Genomic DNA, 26,767 nt, shown 5'->3' with positions numbered 1-26,767 from the left:
CTCCTGAGCCCAAGGCCTCTGAGGGTTCTCCTGGGCCGGTGGCCAATTTGAGTCGGGGGTGGCGGACTGGTGGTGTCCCCTTTGGCAGCATACGCAGTTGCTGGGTCCCTGCTGCTCCTCAAATTCCCTCTGAACAGGCTTTTGCTGTTCCTTTCCTTCCCTGTTTGTTTGTGCCTTCTCACTAAAAAAAAAAAAAAAAAAAAAAAAGAGAACCATAGAATTTATTTAAAAGAGAAACACACAAGCACAGGGTTTTTGCTGAGAGCAGGTTTGTGTTACTGCTGTCCGAGTCCTGTTTTCTGTTGCCTGCTTGCCCTGAGCCTGCCTCGAAGTGGAATTGGAGAGTTTTTTTTCTTCGGCTCAGCTGTCAGTTCCCGCGCTTTCCCGGTCCGGGGTAAGTCCTGCTGGGTTCCTGTTTGGGGACGGGCGATGGCAGTGGAGGCGGTAAAACGCTTTTCCCGATGCGGGAAACAGCATTCGGTGGCAGGCCTTTGCAGAGCGGGGTGCACTGATTTGGCAGGACTCGATGGAGGGGTGCCCCCCCCCCCCCCAAAAGCGTGCTTTCCCGCCCAGAGCCTGGCGATTCTCACGCCATTTTGCGATAGGTCGCGGAGCCAGCTCCGGTGGCGGTTTGGGGCAAAGTTTCTTCTCTGCTGGTAGGGGAGTCGGGGGGGGGGCGTCAGGCACTGTGGGCCGTGGTGCAGGTGCCATGGCTGCGACCTCCTTCGTTGCGGGGGAGGGGTTTTCGCCAGAGTTTATTTTGCTACTCCATCAGGTGTTTTTGTTGAAAAAAGCCTTGCCCCCCCTCCTCCTCCTTTAAAAAGCCTAGGCTTTCTTTGGGGTCTGAGGAGGGGTCCTGCATACGGTCGCCTGCAGCTTCCTCCGTGGTGGCTCTGAGAAGACGGGGGTAGAGGACGTGGAGGACAGTGTCCTCACTGACCAACCAGAGGACTCTTCCGCTGTGAGGATTTTCCATAAGGAGGAGTTGTCCTCCTTTATCTCTCAGACACTGGAAGCCCTGAATATAGAGGACCCTGAGGTTGTGGCTTCTCAGGCGGTCAACCCCAAGATGGCTAGTAACAGATGACCTTCTAAGGCCTTTCCGGTACATGAAGCTATTGAAAAGTTGATTTCGGCCCAGTGGGCAGATCCGTATGGGGGGCTGAAAGTAGCCAGGGCTTATGGCCAGGCTGTATCCGGTTTCAGCGGACCGTTTTTAGAGCAGTTTGCTCTGCCTAGGGTGGATGCCCTGGTGATGGCGGTCACTAAGAAGACTCTTCCAGTGGAAGGTGGTGTGGCACTTAAGGATATGCAAGACAGACAGCTAGAGGCCTCTTTAAAACTTGCCTTTGAGGTGGCCGCTTTGATACTTTAAGCTTCTGTTTGTAATTCTTATGCGGCTAGAGCTTGTCTCAGTTGGCTACATTCTGTCATGGATTCGATTTCGGAGTCTGATATGCCGGGAACTCCTCAGATGTTGCTGATGGATATTGGGCTGGCATACTTGGCGGATGCCTTGTATGATTTGGTCCGTGCTTCGACCAAACTCATGGCCTTGACCGTTTCCTCTTGGCATCTTCTGTGGCTCCATCATTGGGCTGCAGCTATGGCCTCTAAGCAATGGCTCATTAAATTGCCTTTCCGAGGGAAATTGCTTTTTGGGGAAGACCTAGAGAAGATTGTTAAAGATTTGGGGGATTCCAAATCTCAGCGTCTTTCGGAGGATAGACCCAAGTCTACTTCCAGGCAGGGAGCCTCGAGGTCACGTTTTAGAGACGTGACGGTATCGCCCGGGGCGGTCCAACGCAGCTTTTCAGCATCCTCTTTTTGGGTAGCGTTCTTCCTTTTGCAACGAGAAGCGTCCGGCTGGACCTCCTTCTCGTCAGGGGACTCCTTCTCTGGCCTCCCAATGATAGGGCACAGGTCCACTCGGGAGGAGAGCAGATCGGTGGTCGGTTTCTCTGTTCCTTCCAGAGTGGGCCAGAATTACTTCGGACCAGTCCTCCCCCCTCGGGGAGGAATACTGGCTTCGGCCTAACCCCTGGTAAACCTTTCCTCAGCTGAGGTGCCCAGCTCTACCAACGGCTGCCTTTCAGTTGCTGTGGAGGACTTGCAGCTCATCTGCATATCCTTACAGCCTTCTCCGGGTGTCCACTCCGATCCACTCAGGGTCTCCGCTCTAGGTGCCCAGCGCTCCCACCAGGTGCTGTGGAGGACTTGCAGCCCTTCTGCATTTCCTCACAGCTGTATCCGGGGTGACTCCAGATCCACCCCGATCTTCCCAGGGCCCTCTCTCCAAGTGCACAGAGTTTCCAGGTGCTTTTTGGCTAGGATCAGGCGACCCTCAGGGGGAGGAATGCTGGCTTCGGCCTAACCCCTGGTAAGCCTTTCCTCAGCTGAGAGGTGCCCAGCTCTACTACCGGCTGCCTTTCAGGTGCTTTGGAGGACTTGCAGCTCATCTGCATATCCTTACACCTTCTCCGGGGTGACACCCAGGTCCACTCCGTTCCACTCAGGGCCTCTGCTCTAGGTGCTGCGCACCTAACGGCGCGCGGGGCATTTCTCTCTTTACATCTAATCTTCTTCCCAGTTGCTAAAGTACCTCAGTCATTTATGGCCCCTATTCACATTCTCTTCCTAGCCCTGTCCCTTCCTAATCTTTTCCCTCACCCCCTACCTCTCTCCGCTACAGGAACTCACTGCCCATCCATCGACTTCATCACCTCACCTTCTCTCCTACCCTCTTCCTCCCTCTTGGCTTTTAATCTCCGTCTCTTTCTTCCCTCCATTTTGCCTTCCCCATTCCACCTAAATACCTCTCGCCTTCGACACCTTCGTGGCCACACCTCTCCTACTCTCCTCCGCTCTCTTTTACTCCTTCTCTTACTCTCAGCCGGTGACATCAATCCCAATCCTGGCCCTCCTCACCAACTATTATCCCAACTCTACAGATCTCACCGCGACCTCTCTAACCTCATCTCTATTCCTCTACTCCCCTCCTCTTCTCTGCCGTTCTCTTGCGCCCTATGGAATGCCCGCTCTATCTGTAACAAACTCCCCTATATCCAGGACCTCTTTATCTCGCGTCACCTCCATCTGCTCGCCATAACAGAAATCTGGCTCTGCCCTGATGACTCTGCTTCAGTCGCAGCCCTCTGCCATGGCGGTTATCTTTTTTTCACATACTCCTCGCCCTGCTGGTCGCGGGGGCGGTGTTGGACTACTTCTCTCTCCCTCCTCCAGATTTCAACCCCTTCTTCCACCTCAGTCTCACTGTTTTTCCTCCTTTGAAGTCCACTCTATCCGCCTTTTCTCTCCTCTGCCTCTTCGAATAGCGGTCATTTATCGTCCCCCTGATAAGTCCCTTTCATCCTTTCTCAGTGACTTTGATGCCTGGCTTGCCTTCTTCCATGATCCTTCCTCCCCCTCTCTCATCCTTGGTGACTTTAATATTCCTGCTAATGATCCTTCCAACTCTTACTCGCTTTAACATCCTCCTTTAATCTCCAACTATGCTCCACCTCCCCCACTCATCAAAATGGTCACTGTCTTGATCTCATCTCCAGCTGTTCACCCTCTAGTTTCCTTGCCTCTGATCTTCCCCTCTCTGATCACCATCTTATAACTTTCACACTTAAATCTCCTCCCTCCCAGTTCCGTCCTATCTTATCTAAATTATCTAGGAATCTTCACGATATTGACCCTTCATCTCTATCCTCCCATGTTTCAAACCTCCTCTCTACTGTGGCACCATCCACGTCTGTCAACGAGGCTGTTTCTTCTTACAACAATACTCTATCCTTTGCCTTAGACACTCTTGCACCTTTGATGACCCGCCCTATAAGGCGTACAAAACCCCAGCCTTGGCTGATTTCTAATATCCGCTACCTACGTTCCTGTACCCGCTCCGCCGAACGCCTCTGGCGGAAATCTCGGGCCCTTGCTGATTTCTTACACTTTAAGTTCATGCTGACCTCCTTCCAATCTGCTCTTTTACGCGCCAAACAGGATTATTATATCCAACTGACCAACTCTCTTAGCTCTAACCCTCGACTTCTCTTCACCACATTGAACTCTCTCCTCAAGATGCCCCCTCCCCCAACTCCCCCTTCATTATCTCCTCAGACCCTTGCTGAATTCTTTCATGACAAGGTTCAAAAGATAAACCTTGAATTCTCTACCTCGCCACCTCTCCCTCCACTAGTCCATTCCCCTCTCTCTCCTTTCCCTCATTCCTTTTCCTCCTTTCCTGAAGTTACTATAGAGGAAACTACACTTCTCCTTTCTTCCTCAAAATGTACCACCTGTTCTCTGATCCCATTCCCACCCACCTTCTTAATGCCATCTCATCTGCTCTTATTCCTTTTATCTGTCACATTCTCAACCTCTCACTTTCCACTGCAACTGTCCCTACTGCCTTTAAACATGCTGTGGTCACATCTCTCCTTAAGAAGCCTTCACTCGACCCTCTAATTACCGACCCATCTCCCTCCTCCCTTTTCTCTCCAAATTACTTGAGCGTGCTGTTCACCACCGCTGCCTTGATTTTCTCTCCTCACATGCTATTCTTGACCCACTACAATCTGGTTTTCGCCCTCTCCACTCAAAAGAAACTGCGCTTACCTCCAATGACCTATTACTGGCTAAATCCAGAGGTCTCTATTCCATCCTCATTCTTCTTGATCTTTCTGCTGCTTTTGACACTGTCGATCACAGCATACTCCTCTATACCCTGTCCTCACTTGGATTCCAGGGCTCTGTCCTTTCCTGGTTCTCTTCCTACCTCTCCCTCCGCACATTCAGTGTTCACTCTGGTGGATCCTCTTCTACTTCTATCCCTCTGCCTGTCGGCGTACCTCAGGGTTCTGTTCTTGGTCCCCTCCTCTTTTCTATCTACACTTCTTCCCTTGGTTCATTAATCTCATCCCATGGCTTTTCCTACCATCTCTATGCTGATGACTCCCAAATCTACCTTTCTACCCCTGATATCTCACCTTGCATCCAAACCAAAGTTTCAGCATGCTTGTCTGACATTGCTGTCTGGATGTCTCAACGCCACCTGAAATTAAACATGACCAAAACCGAGCTTCTTTTTCCCCCCCCAAACCCACCTCCCCACTCCTCCCATTTTCTGTTTCTGTTGATGGCTCTCTCCCTGTCTCCTCAGCTCGAAACCTTGGGGTCATCTTTGACTCTTCTTCTCTGCTCATATCCAGCAGATCGCCAAGACCTGTCGTTTCTTTCTTTACAACATCCGTAAAATCCGCCCCTTTCTTTCCAACATCCGTAAAATCCGCCCCTTTCTTTCCGAGCACTCTACCAAAACCCTCATCCACACCCTTGTCACCTCTCGTTTAGACTACTGCAATCTGCTTCTTGCTGGCCTCCCACTCAGTCACCTCTCCCCTCTCCAATCGGTTCAAAACTCTGCTGCCCGTCTCGTCTTCCGCCAGGGTCGCTTTACTCATACTACCCCTCTCCTCAAGTCGCTTCACTGGCTCCCTATCCGTTTTCGCATCCTGTTCAAACGTCTTCTACTAACTTACAAATGTACGCACTCTGCTGCTCCCCAGTATCTCTCCACACTCGTCCTTCCCTACACCCCTTCCCGTGCACTCCGCTCCATGGATATATCCTTCTTATCTGTTCCCTTCTCCACTACTGCCAACTCCAGACTTCACGGCTTCTGTCTTGCTGCACCCTACGCCTGGAATAAACTTCCTGAGCCCCTACGTCATGCCCCATCCTTGGCCACCTTTAAATCTAGACTGAAAGCCCACCTCTTTAACATTGCTTTTGACTCATAACCACTTGTAACCACTCGCCTCCACCTACCCTCCTCTCCTCCTTTCTGTACACATTAATTGATTCGATTTGCTTACTTTATTTTTTGTCTATTAGATTGTAAGCTCTTTAAGCAGGGACTGTCTTTCTTCTATGTTTGTGCAGCGCTGCTTACGCCTTGCAGCGCTATAGAAATGCTAAATAGTAGTAGTAGTCCTCGATGTAGTGCGAGAAGGTTACAAACTAGAATTCATCTCTCCCGTCACAGACTTTTTTTCTGGAGTCCCGCTGTGTATCGCGGGCCAAGAGGACAGCGGTTCTGCAGTGTTTGCGAGACCTGCTAAGGATAGGGGCTATCGTTCCTGTTCCTCCTCTCGAAAGGTGTACAGGTCGGTGCTCCATCTTCTTTGTGGTTCCAAAGAAAGGAGGGGCTTTTCGGCCTATTCTCAATCTCAGAAAAGTAAACCAGTTTTTGCGGGTTCGTCACTTCCGCATAGAGACATTAAGGGCAGTTATTGCTGCTGTTCAACCAGGCGAGTTTTTGATGGCTCTGGATTTGAGGGAAGCTTACCTGCACATTCCCATTTGGCAGCCCCATCAGAGATTTCTCAGATTTGCGATGCTGGGTCAGCACTTCCAGTTTCGGGCCCTTCCTTTCGGAATGGCCACTTCCCCACGCACTTTTTCCAAGGTCATGGTGGTAGTGGCAGCGGTCCTGCGGGATTCGAGTGCATCCAAATCTCGACGACTGGCTGATTTGGGCGACAACAGCAGAGGAGAGTCGAGTGGTCACTGACCGATTGATTGCGGTGTTGCAATCCTTAGGTTGGGTGGTCAATATGGACAAGAGTCATCTGGTTCCTACTCAGAGTCTGGAGTATCTTGGAGTGCAATTCGATACGAAGCGGGGGAAGGTGTTTCTCCCCGAGGGTCGAAGGATCAAATTGCTTTCTCAGGTACGGACCTTATTGAGTCATTGCGCTCCCCGAGTGTGGGACTGTGTTCAGCTCCTCTGTTCCATGACGGCGATCTTGGAGATCATTCCATGGGCAAGGGCTCACATGCGGCCTGTTCAGGATTTCCTTTTGAGCAGATGGTTGCCGTCGTCGCTGGATTATCGACGATGCCTTCCTTGGTCGAGCCGGGCCAGGGATAGTCTCGTGTGGTAGCTCCGGTCAGCCAATTTGCAGAAGGCTGTTTCTCTGGCGTCTCCCAATTGGGTGGTAGTTGTGACGGATGCCAGCCTTGCGGGCTAGGGAGCCCATTGTCTTCATCGAGTAGCCTAGGGATCGTGGACCCCTCTTGAAGCAACTTGGCCGATAAATCGTCTGGCGTTGCGAGCAATCATGAATGCGCTGCGGAGTTTGCAGGACCTTCTGCAGGGTCAGGCGGTTCGTGTATTCTCGGACAACACGACGATGGCCTACATCAATCGGCGGGGGGCACTCGAAGTCTTCCCTTGGCAATGGAAGCGTCTCGTCTTCTAGTATGGTCAGAAGCGCATGTTCAGAGTCTGTCAGCAGCACACATTGCGGGTCAAGACAATGTTGAAGCGGATTTTCTCAGTCGGACTCTTTTGGACGCAGCGGAATGGACGCTGTCGGACTCAGCTTTTCGGCTGATCTGTCAACGTTGGGGAAGACCAGTAATGGATCTCATAGCCATGGCTTGCAATGCCAAAGTTCCCCAGTTCTTTAGCCGCAAATGGCAGCCAGGGTCCGCAGGATTGGACGCTCTTCTCCAGCCATGGCCGGAACAACAGCTGCAGTATGTTTTTCCTCCATGGCCTCTGATAGGGAGAGTTCTTTGCCACATAGTGTGGCATCGGGGGCCGGTGGTTCTAGTGGTCCCAGACTGGCCCTGACGGCCGTGGTAGGCGGATCTCGTTTGAGCACTCTCAGAGCCACCATTGCGACTTCTGGTGACTCCCGATCCGCTGCATCAAGGGCCAGTTCAGATGGAAAATCCCTCCCGCTGTGGTCTTACGGCCTGGCTATTAAGAAGCGGCAGCTGAGGAAGGGATTTTCAGGACCAGTCATTGCCACTCTTTTGGGGGCACGGAAGCAGTCTACTTCAGCAGCATACGCGTGAGTGTGGAAAGCTTTCTCGGCGTGGTGTGCTTTGCGTGCTGAGTCGCCTTTTTGGGCGGACATTCCGGTCATTCTGGAGTTCCTTCAGGATGGTTTTCAAAAGGGATTGGCATATAATTCCCTTCGAGTGCAGGTGGCCGTGCTAGCTTGTTTTAAGGGCAAACTGGACGGTTCCTCATTAGCAGCTCACTCTGATGTGATCTGTTTCCTACGCGGGGCTCTTTAGCTTCGGCCTCCTCTGCGGCAGCCGTGCCCAGCGTGGCATTTGAATGTGGTACTGCGAGCCCTCCAGGCCCCACCGTTTGAGCCGTTGAATAAGGTTTCTGAGGAGGATCTAACACTTTAGACAGTGTTTTTGGTGGCCATCACTTCGGCTAGGAGGATTTCTGAAATTCAGGCTTTGTCTTGCAGAGATCCTTTTTTGCAGTTTTCTGAAGCAGGGGTGTCAATCCGGACGGTGCTATCATTTCTACCTAAAGTGGTTTCGGCTTTCCATGTCAATCAGGCGGTTTATTTTCCGTCTTTTCGAAGAGAGGATTATCTGGGGGAGTTTGCCTCTCTATTTTTCCTGGACGTGCGGAGAGCCTTGTTTCGGTACTTGCAGATCTCTTAACGAGTTTCGACACTCGGATAATCTCTTTGTGCTCTTGTTGGGTTCGAAAAGAGGTGAGGCGGCTTCTAAGGCTTCCATTGCTCGCTGGATTAGGGAAGCCATTGGAACGGTGTATCTGCTACAAGGGCGGGCGTCTCCAGTGGCCCTGAAGGCGCATTCTACTCGAGCATAGGCGGCTTCTTGGGCGGAGGTGGAGGCCTTATCTCTGGAAGAGATTTGTCGGGCGGCTACTTGGGCGTCCCGTAATACTTTTGCGAAGCATTACAGGCTAGACGGCTGCAAGTGACAAGAAAGGTAAAATTATGTCTTATCTGATAATTTTCTTTCCTTTAACGCAGCAGATGAATCCAGGATCCCTCCCTAGTTCAGCCGACGGTTTTTTCATTTTCCGCGCAGTGTGGCTATTTTTTCCTTCCGGGTTCTCTCTTGCAGAGTTCAGACAGATATGGGAACACGGAAAGGATTCCGATTTCTGGATCAAGTTGCAGTTATTTCAAAGTTCTTATTTGGTTCTCTGTTTTTCATAGTGAGGATGGTTTCTGGTTGTTATTGGTTTCATATTTTTGGCCTTGGCAAATGCTTACGAATGACATACTAACTGAAGAAGGAGCTGGCCGTCTGGCATGACTGCCTTTAGTTTGTTTATCTCTGTCTCCACCTGCTCTTAGGCGGACTTAACCCACTAGTTCCTGGATTCATCTGCTGCGTTAAAGGAAAAAGAATTATCAGGTTCTTGCTACTTTGGTGTGGCTATGGTGGTAGATGAAATTGGCCCTATGAGAATTCTTTCTGAATGTTGTAGACAAAATGTTGAATGATTTTTGGAAAACACTGCTTTGTATATTCAGGCCTTGACATCAATGAAGAAAAACACTGCATAACTTTGGTAAAGAAGCTTGGCTTCTCTCTCTCCAAACTCACTCCTCCCCCCCCCCCCCCCCCCCTGCTTTTGCTCTGTGCTATGTGTTCTTTTCCTTTGATTTGATTTTCTAGTAAAGGGTCATAAATGTGATATACTGCCTTTTCTCTGAGGACAAGCAGGCTGCTTGTTCTCACGACTGGGTTGACGTCCACGGCAGCCCCCACCAACCGGAACAAAACTTCGCGGGCGGTCCCGCACGCAGGGCACGCCCACCGCGCATGTGCGGCCGTCTTCCCGCCTGTGCACGACCGTTCCCGCTCAGTTTTTTTCGATTCCGCGCTGGAGAGAGACGTGCTATCGTCTCTCTCTCTGTCAGCCCCGGAAACCGGATCGTGGCCTAGCCGCGAGTTTTTCTTCGAGGTTTTTCTCTTTGTGTGCGTTCGCGCTTCATTTTTTCCCTAAAAAAAAAGAAGTTTGTCCCCTCGTCGTCTTTAGCGGGGGCGCATCGTTGCGGCCTTGTGGCCGTTTTCTTTTCGGGTGTGCTTTTCACCGCCACCATAGACTACTTTGATTTCGCCGACGTGATTTTTCCGTCGATGTCCTCGAAGGTCCCGAGCGGATTCAAGAAGTGTGGTCGGTGCGGCCGGCAGATCTCGCAAACCGATACCCACGCTTGGTGCCTCCAGTGCCTTGGGCCGGAGCATAATACCAAGACGTGCACCTTGTGTCTCGGCTTGCGGAAGCGGACACAGGTGGCGAGGCAAGTTCTACGGGACCGTCTTTTTGGAACTTGCGCCGGCCCTTCGACGGCATCGGTGTCGACGGCCGGATCTTCGGTACCAGTACCGATGTCGACGATATCGGCACCGACGATGGCATCGACCCCAGGAGTACAGGTACCGTTGGCCCGCCGGTCTGCCGGCGATGGCAGGGGTGAGCGGCCGCGTGGGCAATCGGCCCCGGCCACTCCCTCTACCCAGGGCCATCGGGACCGAACCCTGTCAGACCCGATTCCTCGAGGCCGGGGGGGGGGGGGGGTTCAACCTCCTTCATCTCTGCCACTCAACGCCGATGACGGGCACCGTAAGAAACTGAAAAAGCACCGGCATTGGTCACCCACGGCGCATGAGACCACCAGCTCCGGCGCCTCCAGAGATGATTCGATGCCGAGGAAGCGGCAGTGCCGAGAGGAGCGTTCCCCCTCGGTCGAAGAGGTGTCGCTGCGTCAGTCCATGGGTGCTTCGGTACCGTCTCCTGGACCCGAGCAGCTTCCGGCACTGACACCCGCACCGGCCCCCCTGCCTTTCCCGGCAGCGGACCTGGACGAGTGCCTCCGAGCCATCCTTCCTGGGATTATGGAAGGGCTGATGCGCCAGGCTTGCGCCGGGGGCGCAAGCACCCCCGGCGCCGTTGATGGAGGCGCCGGTGTGCTCCAGCCCGATGCCGAGGCCTCCGACACCAATGCCGCTTGCAGCACCGGTGTCGACCGCCACGCAGGTGGAATCCCCGTCGACGTCGATGGAGGGAGTTTCATCCCTGCCGACGCGGGAGTCCACCGCTCGACGCCATCATCGAGGACGTGGTTTCTCGCAGTCGAGACGGCCCGGTTTAGGTCAGAGCTGCAAGAGCTCATGTCCGACACCGAGGAAGAGGCCTCGTGGGGGGAGGAGGAGGACCCCAGATATTTCTCCTCAGAGGAGTCTTGAGGGCCTTCCCTCCGACCCCACTCCTTCACCGGAGAGGAAGCTCTCACCACCTGAGAGCCTCTACTTTGCCTCCTTCGTCAGGGACATGTCTACTTGCATTCCCTTCCCCGTGGTCTCTGTGGATGAGCCGAGGGCTGAGATGCTCGAGGTCCTCGACTATCCATCACCACCTAGAGAGTCTTCCACGGTGCCGTTGCACAATGTCCTCAAGGAGACACTGCTTCGGAACTGGCTTAAGCCATTATCTAATCCCACCATCCCCAAGAAAGCGGAGTCCCAATACAGGATCCACTCTGACCCAGAGTTGATGCGGCCCCAATTGCTTCATGACTCGGCGGTCGTGGACTCTGCTCTCAAGAGAGCACGGAGTTCGAGGGATACCGCCTCGGCGCCCCCGGGGCGGGAGTCTCGCACTCTGGACTCGTTTGGGAGGAAGGCCTACCAATCTTCCATGCTCGTGACCCGCATCCAGTCATACCAGCTCTACACGAGCATTCACATGCGGAACAATGTGAAGCAACTGGCGGACCTGGTCGACAACATGCTCCGGAGCAGTCCAGGCCTTTTCAGGAGGTGGTCAGGCAGCTGAAGGCGTGCAGAAAATTCCTGTCCAGGGGTATCTATGACACCTGTGATGTGGCATCCCGAGCTGCGGCCCAAGGTATAGTGATGCGCAGACTCTCCTGGCTGCGTGCCTCTGACCTGGACAACCGCACCCAGCAAAGACTGGCGGATGTCCCTTTGCTGGGGGGATAACATCTATGGTGAGAAGGTCGTGCAGTTGGTGGACCAACTGCACCAGCGGGAAACCGCTCTCGACAAGCTCTCCCACCGGGCGCCTTCAGCATCCACCTCAACAGGTGGACGTTTTTCCCGGGCCAGGCAGGCTGCGCCCTACGCCTACAACAAGCGTAGGTACTCTCAGCTGGCCCGAAGGCCTCCTCAGGCACAGGGACAGTCCCAGCGCGCTCGTTCCCGTCAACAGCGTGCGCCTAAGCAGCCCCCGGCGCCTCCACAGCAAAAGCCGGGGACGGGTTTTTGACTGGATCCATGGGAAATAGCTGCCATCAAAGTGTCCGTACCGGACGGCCTGCCGGTCGGGGGGAGGTTGAAAGCTTTTCACCAAAGGTGGCCTCTGATAACCTCCGACCAGTGGGTTCTCCAAATAGTCCGGTGCGGATACACCCTGAATTTGGCCTCCACTCCACCAAATTGCCCGCCGGGAGCCCAATCCTTCAGCTCCCATCACAAGCAGGTACTTGCAGAGGAACTCTCCGCCTTTCTCAGCGCCAATGCGGTCGAGCCCGTACCACCCGGGCAGGAAGGGCAGGGATTCTATTCCAGGTACTTCCTTGTGGAAAAGAAAACAGGGGGGATGCGTCCCATCCTAGACCTGAGAGGACTGAACAAATACCTGGTCAAAGAAAAGTTCAGGATGCTTTCCTTGGGCACCCTTCTACCAATGATTCAGAAAGACGATTGGCTATGTTCCCTGGATTTAAAGGACGCTTATACTCACATCCCGATACTGCCAGCTCACAGACAGTATCTCAGATTCCGTCTGGGGACACGGCATTTTCAGTATTGTATGCTGCCCTTTGGGCTCGCCTCTGCACCACGGGTGTTCACGAAGTGTCTCGTGGTGGTTGCGGCGTATCTACGCAAGCTGGGAGTGCATGTGTTCCCGTATCTCGACAATTGGCTGGTCAAGAACACCTCAGAGGCAGGGGCTCTCCGGTCCATGCAGTGCACTATTCACCTCCTGGAGCTGCTGGGGTTTGTGATAAATTACCCAAAGTCCCATCTCCAGCCAGTCCAATCTCTGGAATTCATAGGAGCTCTGCTGAATTCACAGACGGCTCAGGCCTTTCTTCCCGAAGCGAGGGCCCACAACCTCCTGTCCCTCGCTTCCCAGGCCAGAGCGTCTCAGCAGGTCACAGCTCGGCAGATGTTGAGACTCCTGGGTCATATGGCCTCCACTGTTCATGTGACTCCCATGGCTCGTCTTCACATGAGATCTGCTCAATGGACCCTAGCTTCCCGGTGGTGCCAAGCCACCGGGAATCTAAAAGATGTCATCCGCCTGTCCCCCAGTTGTCGCAATTCGCTGCACTGGTGGACACTTCGGACCAATTTGACCCTGGGACGTCCATTCCAAATTCCGCAGCCCACGAAGGTGCTGACGACGGATGCATCTCACCTGGGATGGGGAGCTCATGTCGATGGGCTTCACACCCAAGGACTGTGGTCCCTCCAGGAACAAGATCTTCAGATCAACCTCCTGGAGCTCCGAGCGGTCTGGAACGCACTGAAGGCCTTCAGAGATCGGCTGTCCTATCAAATTATCCAAATTCGGACAGACAATCAGGTTGCAATGTATTACATCAACAAGCAGGGGGGCACCGGATCTCGCCCCCTGTGTCAGGAAGCCTTCAGGATGTGGCGTTGGGCCTACCAATTCGGCATGCTTCTCCAAGCCACATACCTGGCAGGCGTAAACAACAGTCTGGCCGACAGACTGAGCAGAGTCATGAACCGCACGAGTGGTCGCTCCATTCCAGAGTGGTACGCAAGATCTTCCGAGAGTGGGGCAGTCCCTCGGTGGACCTTTTCGCCTCTCAGACCAACCACAAGCTGCCTCTGTTCTGTTCCAGACTACAGGCACACGGCAGACTAGCGTCAGATGCCTTTCTCCTCCATTGGGGGACCGGCCTCCTGTATGCTTATCCTCCCATACCTTTGGTGGGGAAGACCTTACTGAAGCTCAAGCAAGACCACGGCACCATGATTCTGATAGCGCCTTTTTGGCCCCGTCAGATCTGGTTCCCTCTACTTCTGGAGTTGTCCTCAGAAGAACCGTGGAGATTGGAGTGTTTTCCGACTCTCATTTCGCAGAACGACGGAGCGCTTCTGCACCCCAACCTTCAGTCTCTGGCTCTCACGGCCTGGATGTTGAGGGCGTACATTTTGCTTTGTTGGGTTTGTCTGAGGGTGTCTCCCGGGTCTTGCTTGCCTCTAGAAGGGATTCCACTAAGAAGAGTTACTTTTTCAAGTGGAGGAGGTTTGTCGTCTGGTGTGAGAGCAAGGCCCTAGAACCTCGTTCTTGCCCTGCACAGAACCTGCTTGAATACCTTCTGCACTTATCAGAGTCTGGTCTCAAGACCAACTCAGTAAGGAATCATCTTAGTGCGATTAGTGCTTACCATCATCGTGTAGAGGTTAAAGCCATCTCTGGAGAGCCTTTAGTCGTTCGATTTATGAGAGGCTTGCTTTTGTCAAGGCCCCCTTTCAAGCCTCCTGCAGTGTCATGGGATCTCAATGTCGTCCTCATCCAGCTGATGAAACCTCCTTTTGAGCCGCTGAATTCCTGCCATCTGAAGTACTTGACCTGGAAGGTCATTTTCTTGGTGGCAGCTACTTCAGCTCGCAGAGTCAGTGAGCTGCAGGCCCTGGTAGCTCATGCTCCGTATACCAAATTTCATCATAACAGAGTAGTACTCCGCACTCACCCTAAGTTCCTGCCAAAGGTGGTGTCTAAGTTCCATCTTAACCAGTCAATTATCTTGCCAACATTCTTTCCCAGACCACATACCCGCCCTGCTGAACGTCAGTTGCACACATTGGACTGCAAGCGAGCGTTGGCCTTCTATCTGGAGCGGACACAGCCCCACAGACAGTCCGCCCAATTGTTTGTTTCTTTCGACCCCAATAGGAAAGGGGTCGCTGTCGGGAAACGCACCATCTCCAATTGGCTAGCAGATTGCATTTCCTTCACTTACGCCCAGGCTGGGCTGGCTCTTGAGGGTCATGTCACGGCTCATAGTGTTAGAGCCATGGCAGCGTCAGTGGCCCACTTGAAGTCAGCCACTATTGAAGAGATCTGCAAGGCTGCGACGTGGTCATCTGTCCACACATTCACATCACATTACTGCCTCCAGCAGGATACCCGACGCGACAGTCGGTTCGGGCAGTCGGTGCTGCAGAATCTCTTTGGGGTTTGAATCCAACTCCACCCTCCAGGACCCGATTTTATTCTGTTCAGGCTGCACTCTCAGTTAGTTGTTCTTCGTAGGTCAATTTCTGTTATGCCCTCGCCGTTGCGAGGTTCAATTGACCTGGGTTCTTGTTTTGAGTGAGCCTGAGAGCTAGGGATACCCCAGTCGTGAGAACAAGCAGCCTGCTTGTCCTCTGAGAAAGCGAATGATACATACCTGTAGCAGGTGTTCTCCGAGGACAGCAGGCTGATTGTTCTCACCTACCCTCCCTCCTCCCCTTTGGAGTTGCGTTTTTTCCTCATTCCTTTGCTTGTCATTCAACTGAGCGGGAACGGTCGCGCACGGGCGGGAAGACGGCCGCGCATGCGCGGTGGGCGTGCCCTGCGTGCGGGACCGCCCGCGAAGTTTTGTTCTGGTTGGTGGGGGCTGACGTGGACGTCAACCCAGTCGTGAGAACAATCAGCCTGCTGTCCTCGGAGAACACCTGCTACAGGTATGTATCATTCGCTTTCTGTGGGTATAGCCAAAGCAGTTTTCATATATTATAAGCAGGTATCCTAGCCTCTTGGCCCCTGGGCAGCTGGCTCTATGAGGTGATGAGAAAGGGATTTAGACCCAGGAGTGGTAAATAATAGTATTAATTATATTTTCATGAAAATCCATAAAAAATAATGACTTATTCATTAACCTCAGCCCTTCTTAGTTCAGGCTAAGAGTAAATATTTGTACCATTTTAGTATTCTCTTTATTATTTGGTGGATAAAGAGTTGGCTATTTCATATAATCAACAAAAGGAATTTCATTGGCCACAGTGTGCATGTTTTTCATGACGTTTCAAAATTCACACATGAATGAGAAGGTTTGGGGTTTTTTAAGCTCTGAAACATTTTATGAAAGTAAAAAATGATAGTTACATTCTAAAATAAGAATTGATATGATTAGGTTCTTCTAGTTGAGGGGCCCTTTTACTAAGCCGCGTAGGCACCGACACGCACCCAACGCACGCCAAAATGGAGTTACCGCTCGGTTACCGCGTGGCCCTTGCTATAATTTCATTTTTGGCGCGCATCCGATAAGCGCGCCTGAAAAATATTTTTTATTTTCAGGCGTGCGTAACGGACATGCACCAAGTGGCATTTGGTGGGCATTGGTCATTACCACCCAGTTACTGCGTGAGTCTTTACCGCTAGATCAATGGCTGGCTTTGAGGTCTCAGACCCAAAATTGACTCAGGCAATTTTCATTTTGCCGCACGTCCATTTTCAGCAAAAAAAAAAAGGTCTTTTTTACAGGCGCGCTAAAAATGGATCGCTCACACCCAAAACCCGCACCTACACTACTGCAAGTCATTTTTCAGTGCACCTTTGTAAAAGGCCCCCTGAATTTGTTAATTTCTTTGACAGTGATGATCTCTCCAGAAAGTATAACTGATGTCCCCTTTGAAGGGGAGTTATTTGCCTTCCTCATATCCAGGCAAATGAAAAAATGTCTTCAACTCTGAATAATTTTTAAATGCTTTTATTATTTACATATTTAAATTAGATTAGGTTGGGGTCCATGTTGTTCTGATAGTTGGCTAATTACTTGGAAGAGCTTGATGTCGGGACTTCAGCAAGTCCCTGGCCAATGGTGCATTCCTAAGGCTCTTTTTAGCCTGCGTTGGTACATTTAAAAAAAAACATACACACAATTAAAAAAAAAAAAAAAAAGAGCAAAAGAAGGTGAATTAGTTAGCTGCCTTAGTTCTCTTGCCTGCTGTTCCTTGTTGGATCTCGACTTTGCAGTTTTGTTTTCTTAAGGACATTGTGATCGGTCTGTCAGAAGTACTTTAGTGCTGGGACCTTTACAAGCTCTTAATATTTTTATCTAGGCACTGTTCTTCTGCTATCTAAGATATACCCTAAGCAGTGTCCACATTTTATATTATTTTTGCTCATCTCAGTTGCCTGTATTGTGCATTATCGCACAGTCTGAACCTCGGGGAGTCAGTTCTGGGTAGCTCTCCTATGTTTAGCTGAAGAAATTGGCCGTATTTCGCTTTGGTTCTCCTTGTTTATTAGCAAGGGGCACCAAAGCATATATGTATTCCAGCATCTGTCGTGTTGGTGCAGATTTCTTTTCTTTTTTCTTTTTTTAAATTTTTTTAAATTGAATTTTCATATAATGCACAATAAAATATAGAAAGACAGGTATTATAAAAAGACTTTAAGTATGCGAATTTCTTTTAGCAAGTTTTCCTGCTGCATTTGCCTATTTCTCAGGCTTTTAGTATCGGTGACAGTCAGTGCATAGCTATTAGCAGCAGCTTCACCAATGTTTTGTTTATTAGCAGAAGCTCAGCTGCCTCCTGCTGTATGGCTTAGCTTTGCTGGAGCGTCCCCTTTTGGATAGTGCTTCAGCATTGTCCATTGCACCTAGTAGCTTTAGCAGTAGGCACCAGCAATTGTTGGCATTGGCAGCACATGCCATCTAGCAGCTCCGGACTCTAGCACAACATATCTTATTGGCTCCAACCCTCTGCGTGCTGTAGCTTGAGCAGTGCTGTTCAGGGCTCAGTCTCTGCTTCATCAGCAGCCTTCATGGTATAATTTCAGCAACATATGTTCTTGGCTAGGCATAATTTCTTCAGCGCCTGCCCTGTGGATGTTACATTCAGCAACGCTGCCTGATGGCGGGGCATTGCTTGGTCAGTATTGGCCTTCTGTATGGCAGGGATACAGCAACAAGCAGCTTTAGTGGCTCAAACCACTTGCTAGCATGAATTTCTCAGCGCCACTGTTCTACAGGGTACAGCATTTCCAGCCTCAGCTACTCTGTGATTCATTATATTCAGAAACCGGCTACTGTCCTTGGCTGAGTCACTCTCCTGTGGTGGCAGCAGCAGCAGCTGCATGGGTGGCTTCAGCCTAAACTCTCTGCTGTGTTCACCTGCAGATGCGGTAGTATGCTGTGTGGGTCACCCTCTGCAGTTGCTGCTGGTGATATGGGAGCAGTCAGCGGTAGTGCCCATCTGCAGGTGCAGTTGCAGAGGCATCAACTCCGTGTCAGGCATTCCTTTTTATCAGTCTTCAGCATGACATTGCTTCATTCCCAGTTGTTGACTCTGTAGCATGGCTTTTTTAGGGCTGCTTTCTTGATGCTGCTTCAGCTTCTGCAGGCGCTGACATAGTTATACTTCAGCCTGTGAGACCAATTCTGTGAGCCAGCTACAAAATCAGCAGCCGCATCTGTGGCATTGCTTGTCCATCATCCATCAACTTACATAGCACTGCCTTAGTATCAGTAGTCACTTGCCTGACACAGTTGTGGCATCAGTGGCCGTTTGCGTGGCACGGCTTGGGCATCAGTGGCTGCTTATGTGGCATGAGTTTTTCTTCTGGGTTTCAAGTACCATAGACCATTGACCAGTTCAGTTTTTGCTGGCTACTTAGTTGCTTAGCATTCCTCTGTTCAGTTGATAGCTCCTTTCTTCAGTTGCATTCCCTCTGAGGGGACTTTACTTTTAAACCATAGGTCATCTTCTGGTATGTTTTACTTGTTTCTCACTAGTTGTCAGGGAGTGTGGCCTTTCTCTTTTGGTTTCTAGTATGATCCAAATTGGTTCTAGAGCTTGGTTTTGAGGTTTTAGCTGCCTCAGCCTGTGGCTTAGTTCTTTACCTTCTTCTAATCCCACCCTATAGGGACTCTGTTACATCCCAATGGTCTGGACTGGTCTGGTAGGACGCTATGAAAGAAGAAATTGTCTTATTTGATAATTTTCTTTCCTTTAGTCCTACCAGTCCAGTCCAGAGGCCCACCCTCTCTAAATTTCTTGGTCTTTTTCTTGGCAGATTTTAGGGTCTCTTTTTTTGGAAGCCTCTTCAGTTAATGATGTACCTCTTGACTTAGTGGACCATGTACCTACCGCATAGGCATTTATGCCTACTTTCATTTCTTAATCTTGGCTATTCCTGATTGGTGGGCAGCATTATCATGAGCACCATTGCTTGACTGGTCGAGATAACTCAATATTCCAGGATGCTCGATACCCTTAAGGGGCGAATCACAGGAACTACTTTCCTTCTCTGTCTCCATCTGCTGGTCGACTGACATAACTCATTGGTTAGAATTGGTATGGTAGGACTAAAGGAAAGGATATTATCAGGTAAGACACAATTTCTCCTTTTGGAATATAAATTAATACTTAGCTCCGTCCTCAAACTGAAAGAATTTTGTTGTACGCAGGTAATGTAAGATTTTGGTTTATTTTTGGAGACTACTTTATTCTGCTGGAGAAGGCTAGATAATTGCATTTCACTTTGTTAAAAAATATAAGAATTGAAAAGGTGATACTTTTGCACTTAAGTAAATTGTGATTTATTTTATTTATTTGTCAATGATGAAGAGTTATTAGCTCTGAAGGTATTCTACCTGGAGCTCTTTTGAGGCTTTTTCCACCCACTTCTCGCTTTTTTAAATCTATAGATTTACTTCACAGACTTGAAAATGTATTGAGGATTGTATTGAATATTTGTAGTTGGTTGGAGTATATGTCCTGTCATACCAAACAAAGTACTAAAGAACTGCAGAAGTTTTCTTCTCCCAGTAAAAAGCAAGGGAAGGGACAAGAGACAAAGAATCATTCTTCTAAATCTAGATAAGACAGCCTGGTTTCCAAGCAACCCGAGGAGCCAGAGGGTTTAAGAGAAAAAGAGTAATTAAGACCTCCGTCCTACCAAGGAGACGATGAAGCTGTGTTGTACAGTAATCAGGTACCTGTTCTGATTTCCCTTGTTCCAAGTTTTGGGATGCGGTTCTTGTGAAAGAAAGAGAATAAACATACTGAACTGCAAGTTAAGTTCTGGAGATAAATGGTAATACTCTACGAAACAGATAGTGGCACCTCTCTTGTGTTTTGAAGGGGATGTCTTGTGGGTCATGCAGACTAAAGGCTTCCAGGGAGTCTCCAAGCCCTTATGACAAATCTCCTTTCACCAGATTCTGCCATGACAGGGTTGTACTCCGAACCCACCCCAAGCTCCTGCCAAAGGTTGTTTTGGAGTTTCATCTCAATCCATTGTTGATGTTATCAAAATTTGCAGTAGGATAGACACCCCTGATGGTGTGGATAACAGGAGGGACTTACCAAAGCTTGAAGAATGGTTCTGAATTTGGCAGATAAGATTTAATGCTAAAAAATACCGGGTCATGCATTTGGGCTACAAAAACCTAAGGGAATTGTACAGTTTAGGGGGTGAAGTACTTTTATGCATGATAGAGGAACGGGACATTGGTGTAATGATCTTGGTGGCCAAAGAGGTAGAAAAGGCAACAGTAAAAGCCAGAAGGATGATTGGGTACATAGGTAGAGGAATGGCCAGCAGGACAAAGGAGGTGGTAATGTCTCTGGTGAGATCTCATTTAAAATACCTGTTGACCGCATCTTCAAAAAGATATAAACAAGATGGAGTTGGTCCAGAGTGCGGCTACTAAAGTGGTCAGTGGTCTTGGTCATAAAGTATATAAGGACAGACGTAAAGATCTCAGTATACTTTGGAAGAAAGGCAGGAAAGGGGATTATATGATAGACATATTTAAATACTGCTGTGGCATAAATTAACAGAAGGTGAGTCTCTCTTTCAATTGAAAGGAAGCTCTGAAATGAGGTGGTGTAGGATGAAGGTGGTGTTGGAGACAAAGACTGTATCTGAGTTCAAGAAAGCCTGGGAGAGATACTTAGGTCTATGAAGGAGAGGAAGGGATGGTAGAAGGTATAGATGGGCAGACTGAATAGGCCATATAGTCTTTATCTGCTTTCATTTTTCTCTCTTTCTATACAGTCACAGAGACATCTCAGGTTTTAATATGTCTACAAAATCCTGAGTGATGTAGAATGGGTAAAAGTGAATCGATTTTTTTTCTTTTTTTTACTCTTTCGGAAAATACAAAGACTAGGGGACACTCAGTGAAGTTAAATGGAAATACTTTTAAAACAACTAGAAGGTAATATTTTTTTCACTCACTGAATAGTTAAGCTCTGGAACTCGTTGCTAAGGGATGTGGTAAGGCCAGTTAGCATATCTGAGTTTAAAAAGTTTTGGACAAGTTCCTGAAGGAAAAGTTCATAATCTGCTATTGAGATAGACATAGGGAAGCTACTGCTTGCCCTGGGATTGGTAGCATGGAATGTTTCTACTGTTTGGGTTTCTGTCCGTTACTTGTGACCTGGGTTGGCCACTGTTGGGCTAGATGAACTGTTGGTCTTTCTCACAGTATGGCTATTCTTAAGTTCTTAGAAAACACCATTACTAGTACTAGTTCAAGTGGTTAGCTCCACATATCTATGCTAGCTGGGAGTACTCCTGTTTCTCTGTCTTGATGAGTAGTGGTTCAAGAGTACTTAATGGGAAGGAGCCTAAGGTTCATAATATTGGATGCTGAAGTCACTAGGGTTTGGCCTTAATTACCCAAAGTCACACAAACCTGTCACCTTAATTGGAATTCATAGAAGCTGTTCTAGATCTGATTTCAGGCAAAAGCCTTTCTTCCACAGGACCGGATTGCCATCCATTGTGCAGGAGACTCATATGAGTTGGTATATGTCTGCTTTGAGCATGTTAAGATTGTTGGGCCATATGACTTGGATGGTGTACAATACTCCCCTGGCCCAATGGATTTTGTAGTCAGTTGATTCAAGCCACTTAGGCATAGTCTGCATCACCAGACCTCCATGGGACACATTGTCCTGGTAAATAAAAGTGTATAAAATGATTTGATGTATTTTAACATGGGCATTTATAATCCACGTTAACAATACAGTTCAAGGCAGATAACATCCAAGGAATATAAGTACAAATGATTGTTATTACAACATTTATTTATTTATTTATTTATTTCATTTGTATCCCATATTTCCCACCTCTTTGCAGGCTCAATGTGGCTTAAAATACATCATGAATGGTGGAAATATATAAGAGAATATAGATTTAGTATTACATAAGGATATTGAGTAACATGATAATGATGAAACATGATAATGGTGTAGCAAGCAAATATAAGACAATTCTGGATATGTGTGTAGAATATATGCAGAATTTTATATCTAAACAAATACTTTTTGAAATAACCGAGGGCCTGATGCACAAAGCTTAATGTACTTGGAACGTTTGCTTTAGACTGGTTGTAGCCTATCTAAAGCAAATGTTATTTACCATGTAACGTACAAAGGGATTTTGCATCCCTTTTTACTGTTCCCCATAGCAGCTACTGAGAACCCTATGCCAGACGCATTGCATGGAGCTCTTTAGTATTAAAATGAGCATTGTGAGCAATGCACAGACCTGAGTACCTACCTTTTAACATGCAAAATTTTACAGCAGGTCTGGACCTGGCCTCCTCATGGTAGGTGTTCACCCCCCTGACCCAGTCCCACCCCCCCCCCCCCAACAAGACCTTAACTTCCCTGAAAGTTGGGTCCTGATCCTTCCTGCCCCCAAGCAAAAAATATCCCTGGTGGGCTAGTGACCCCCTTTCCTACCCCATACCTTAAAATGTTGGAGGCAGAAGCAACCTCTCTTCCCTCCTGCCTCTATGCCTGCTCTTTGCAAAATTCCTGGGATGCACTGGAAGGGGCTAAGCACCATATAAGGCGTTTTTATTTTTTCTTATATGGTGCTTAGCCCCTCCCAGTGTATCCAGGATGCACCGGGCAGGGGCTGGGCACCTCCATTTTGAGAAAGCGGGCCCAGAGGTAGGAGTGAGGAAGTGTTACTCCTGCCTCCAGCGTTTAAAGTTAGGGTGAAGGATGGAGGGTCACTAGACCACCAGTGATTTTTTTGCTTGGGAGGTTGGAGTCCATCGGACCATCAGGACTTTTTGCTTGGGGGTCCGGGTCCTCTGGACAACCAGGGATTTACTGAGGAGGTCAGGAGGACGGGGGAGGGGTCACTAGACCACCAGGGAGTTTTCTGAGTTACAAGGAGTGGGGAGCATGAGAGAGGGCCTTCTGGATGTCAGTGGACCCCTCTCGTGAGCCCTTCCTCCAGCCCCCACCACTCAAAACATTCACTGTTGGTCTACTGTCAAATGCATTTAACAGCTTCGAGTTGCAAACAGCAACCAATGCACATAGGTAGATCCATGCGTCTCATTTACATGCAATCCCCTTTGTACATCGGTCGCTGTTTACGACTCGTGAGTTTTACCATGGTCAGAGGCATCATATTTTGTGAATATTCATGTGGTAAGTAGGGCTGCTGGTGGGTGGGAGCTCTATGCTTGTTTTGCTGGCCCCTTTAAGAACTGTCCAGAAGCATTGGGCCAGTGCTTTGCGGCTAAATGCTTCTGGGACAGTAACATAATGCTACTTACGAGGTTGATTGCAAGCAGTGTTACGCATATACCACAGGTGTCAGTAATCAGTGTGGTACTGAGCTATTGCTGGTTGGTGACTCCTATGGTAAATCAAGGTGTGGCAAAATCCTAGCTTTTGCTACACCCTGATAACTACTCTGCTGGCTGCTTTTTTTTGTTTGTTTGTTACGGTTTCTTATTTTTTTGAATATTTCTATAATTGTTCCTTTATGTTGAAAGTAATATAACCATGATTCCCAAACTTTTTTCTATGTCGGAGCATCTAAAATATTTTTCATACCCCGAGTAACCCCCCCCCCCTCTTCTGGAACCACACATATGCCCCCCACCCCCAGGCCTACTTATTGTTGGTGGTCTAGAGGGGGTAGGAACAATCCTCAGCCACTTCTATCCGTGTTAATTCCAATCTCAAAATGGCTGCTGGGATCTTTTAGCGGCAGTCTCACCAGGCATTTTATCATTGGAGCCTACATGGGCAGGAATGACTGAGGATGATCACCCCTGCCCCACTAGCTAGAACTTGCACTGACGGGGAATCCCTGAAGAGTTTGTGGAACCCAGTTTTCGGAATCACCTGTATAGAGTGTTGTAGAGGCAGTGGACAAGCTTCTGCTTTAGTGCATTTAGAATTGCATTTTTTAGACTACAAAAGGGGAACTCGGGGAAGACAAAGCCATAGCGGAGAGATTAAATTAATTGTTTGCTTCGGTCTTCACCGAGGAATATTTGGGAGAGATACCGGTGCCAGAAAAGGTACTCAAAGCTTAGGAGTCAGAGAAACTGAATGAAATCTCTATAAATCTGGAAGATATAATGGTGCAATTTGACAAATTGAAGAATAGTAAATCGCCTGGACCAGTAATCGTCATCCCAGATTACTGATAGAATTGAAAAAAGAGCTTGCAGATCTATTGTTAGTAATATGTAATTTATCTTTAAAATCAAACATGGTACCGGAAGATTGGAGGGTGGCCAGTGTAACACTGATTTTTAAATAAGGTTCCAGAAGTGATCCGGAAAGTTATAGACTGATAAGCCTGACGTCGGTGCTGGGCAAAATGGTAGATACTGTTACAAAGAACAAAATTACAGAGCATATTCAAAAGCATGGATTGATGAGACAAAGCCAACATGGATTTAGTGAAGGGAAATCATGCCTCACCAATCAATTACATTTCTTTGATTGGGTGAGCAAACGTGGCTAAAGGTCAGCCAGTCGATATTGTGTATCTGGATTTTCAAAAGGCATTTGACAAAGTACCTCATGAAAGACTCCAGAGGAAATTGGAGAGTCATAGGATAGAAGGTAGTGTACTAAAAGATAGAAAACAGAGAGAAGAGTTAAACAGTCAGTATTCTCAATGGAGAAGGGTAGATAGTGGGGTTCCCCAGGGGTCTGTGCTGGGACCGTTGCTTTTTTTAACATTTATAAATGATCTAGAGATGGGAGTAACTAGTGAGGTAATTAAATCTGCTGACGACACAAAATTATGCAAAGTTGTTAAATCGCAAGAAGATTGTGAAAAATTACAAGAGGGCCTTACGAGACTGGAAGACTGGGCATCCTAATGGCAGATGATGTTTAATGTGAGCAAGTGCAAAGTGATGCATGTGGGAAAGAGGAACCCAAACTATAGCTACGTAATGCAAGGTTCCACATTAGGAGTCACCGACCAGGAAAGAGATCTAGGTGTCATCATTGATTATACGTTGAAACCCTCTGCTAAGTGTGCGGTGGCAGGTAAGAAAGCAAGTAGAATGTTAGGTATTAGGAAAGGAATGGAAAACAAAAGTGAGGACGTTATAATGCCTTTATATCGCTCCGTGGTGTGACCACACCTCAAATATTGTGTGCAGTTCTCATCACTACATCTCAAAAAAGATATGGTGGAATTAGAACAGATAAAGAGAAGAGCTATGAAAATGATAAAGGGGATGGGACGACTTCCCTGTGAGGAAAGGCTAAAGCGGCTAGGGTTCTTCAGCTTGGAGAAGAGACGGCTGAGGGGAGATATGATAGAGGTCTGTAAAATAATGAGTGGAATGGAACGTATAGACATGAATTGATTATTTACTCTTTCCAAAAATACAAGAACTAGGGTGCATGCAATGAAGCTACAAAGTAGTAAATTTAAAACGAATCGGAGAAAATATTTTTTCACTCAATGAGTAATTAAACTCTGGAATTTGTTGCCAGAGAATGTAGTAAAAGCAGTTAGCTTAGCAGGGTTTTAAAAAAGGTTTGCATAACTTCCTAAAATAAAAGTCCATAAGCCATTATTAATATGGACTTGGGGAAAATCCACTGTTTATTTCTAGGATAAGCAGCATAAAAAGTATTGTACTGTTTTGGGATCTTGCCAGGTACTTGTGACCTGGATTGGCCACTGTTGGAAACAGGATACTGGGCTTGATGGATCTTCGATCTGTCCCAGTATGGCAGTTATGTGCTTATGAATGAAAAAAGTGTACAAGGGTGTGAAGGCTTCTGTAAGGTAATGTATGTTTTAAATACATTTTTATCAATTACTAGTTCACATGACTTCTTAAAGACACCTTCTTACACATCCATCTCATTCAGTAATCTGCATCTCATTTTATATGCCTAGAATACGTATTCAAGTAACTCTTGCAGCTCATTACCTCATATGATAAAGCACTGTCTTTCACTGCATAATATAGATGCAGAAAAATTCCGGGGAGATGACTGGGGGGTTGGGGGTTGCATTTATTTAAGATTTGCCACTTTGTACCTAAAAAATCAGAAAGGAAAAAAAAAGGAAAATAAAGTAAGGGGCTTATTTTCAAAGCACAGTGTAACTTAGTAAGTATATGTGCTTTGAAATTGAGCCCCTTAGTTTCTTTTCTGATTTTTAAGTGCAAAGTAAAATAAAAGAAATGGGGGGAGGGGGAGCAAGGAAATCTATTTTGTGTCTCCTAAACTAAAGACAATTGTCTCCTGCCTAAAATTTTAAAATATATTACCACCTTTGAGTAGTACTTGGGGATGTAGCTTTCTAGAAGGCATGAAAAGGCATGAATGAGGTAGGGCTGAAGGAAAGGGAGTAAGGTGCATTGTATAAAATCTATAACAAAGTTGGGAACCATGTCTGGCTGAAGCTGTGTAAAAGTTAAGAGGGAAATCTAGACGGGAAAAGGGACTTTTTATGAGGGAGTTAAATTGGGAAGGGACAGAGAGTAGTGTGAACTGCAAAAGTAGCAAGATGGGCTGGTTTTAATCACTGATCGACATGGTGGATCATGAAATACTATTACACCTACTAGAGTATTTTGGAATCGGAGGCCCAGTTCTCAAATGGTTTGAAGGATTCCTCACCACCAGATCCTACCAAGTAACAACGAAC

General features: G+C 48.3%; 1 protein-coding gene across 1 annotated transcript in view; it reads left to right on the top strand.

The window, feature by feature from the left end:
- The window catches only part of CHIC2 (cysteine rich hydrophobic domain 2), a 99,340-nt gene that overhangs the window by 54,182 nt on the left and 18,391 nt on the right, over positions 1–26,767 (top strand). The window lies entirely within an intron of this gene.

Source organism: Microcaecilia unicolor, chromosome 2 (genome assembly GCF_901765095.1).
Source record: "Microcaecilia unicolor chromosome 2, aMicUni1.1, whole genome shotgun sequence".
In the NCBI taxonomy this organism is placed as follows: domain Eukaryota; kingdom Metazoa; phylum Chordata; class Amphibia; order Gymnophiona; family Siphonopidae; genus Microcaecilia; species Microcaecilia unicolor.
Note: the sequence above shows the minus strand (reverse complement) of the source record. Positions and strands in the feature narration are given on the sequence as shown.